This window comes from Morone saxatilis, unplaced genomic scaffold (genome assembly GCF_004916995.1).
Source record: "Morone saxatilis isolate NCDOM2014 unplaced genomic scaffold, NCSU_SB_2.0 Contig15, whole genome shotgun sequence".
NCBI lineage: Eukaryota > Metazoa > Chordata > Actinopteri > Moronidae > Morone > Morone saxatilis.
This window is the reverse complement of record NW_023339707.1, coordinates 25,963,303-25,964,810: the sequence shown is the minus strand read 5'-3', so window position 1 is coordinate 25,964,810 and position 1,508 is coordinate 25,963,303.

Sequence of the window (1,508 nt, the reverse complement as noted above, 5' to 3'; positions counted from 1 at the left end):
CACACACATAAACACACACTCACACACTTCCCTGGTGAGCTCATGAATATTTGTTGGTGCTCAGAGAGACAAGGACGTTTGATATCATCAAGGCAAACACACACACACACACACACACACACACACTCACACACTCATACACACCCACACACACACAGTTGTCATATAAAAACCGTCACTTCTTTGTGTGTGTGTGAGTCACACAACTTGATCATCATCATCATCATCATCATCATCATCATCATCATCATCGTCGTCGTCGTTTTCCCCACAGGAAGTCAATTTGTTGCCGCGGTGACGCAGCTCATTGCCGCAGGGACAAAATAAGCAGTTTAAACACAAACATCCCACCCTGTGTTATTAACATGGTTACCATGGAGACGGAGGGGCGTGGCAGTAGGCGGAGGGGGTTCATTGTCTGGCGGCAGAGAAAGAGGACGACGCTGAGGTGAAGAAAAAGAAGAAGTTTGAACCGAGCCTCCAGGAAGTGAACTGTGTAATGACGGCGAGCTGCAACCCAAACAGACTTTTTCCCATAATGCACTGAGAAAGTAGAATGAAATGATTGATTTCACTGTCAGAGTTTGATCCATTCAGTCCAATAACGTCTTTAAAGAGAGCAGTCAGTCACTTTACCCACTAAAGTTAGCAAAGGGCTAACAGGAAGTTAGCAGCTCTTCCTGTACGAGATCCATTTTAAAGTTATTATTTTTTTGGCCTTTACGCCTTTATTGATAGAAACAGCCGAAGATTGACAGGAAAGGGGGGCAGAGAGAGAGGGGAAACCTGGGCCGCTGCAGCAACTCCATACATGGGTCGCCAGCTACAGACTGAGCTAACCGGACGCCCCGAGATCCATTTTATGAAGACTAAACTTCTGTCAGCCTCAGCTCCACCGGCAGAGTCTGAACTACCGGGACCGTGAGGGCCAGAGCCGACCACAGTCTGTCTCTCTCTCTATCTGTCTGTCTGTCTCTCTCTCTGTCTCTCCCTCTCTCTGTCTCTCTCTCTCTCTGTCTCTCTCTCTCTGTCTCTCTCTCTCTCCCTGTCTCTCTCTATAATCCAGTCATCAGTTAGTGTTTATTGTTGTCGAGGCTGTGGAGCTGCTATTCCTGTCCGTCTATAATCTGGATTAGAACCAGTTTGTATTGACAGATGTAAACACAGAGCGCAGTGTGTTTGATAGGAGGATGGGATCAGAATAAGAAGAATTAGAGATTTTCCTCAGTTGAATCCAGAAGATCAGAATAATAAGAGAATAACAGCAGATCACAGAGCAGATTAACAGCAGAGGCTCGGTCCTCCCCGCAGGAGTCTAAAAATATCTCAAACTCATTGGAGTTTACACACGTTTTATATCCCACATCGCTGACTGAGCAGCAAGTCGATCCTTTTGTTCTGAGTGAGGAGGCTTAAGGACCGACACACCATCTGATGGATCAATACGGGAACTTACTGCAGGTTCTCATAACCTGTAAGAACCAGGTAGGTTCTATGTTCTGCCTCCT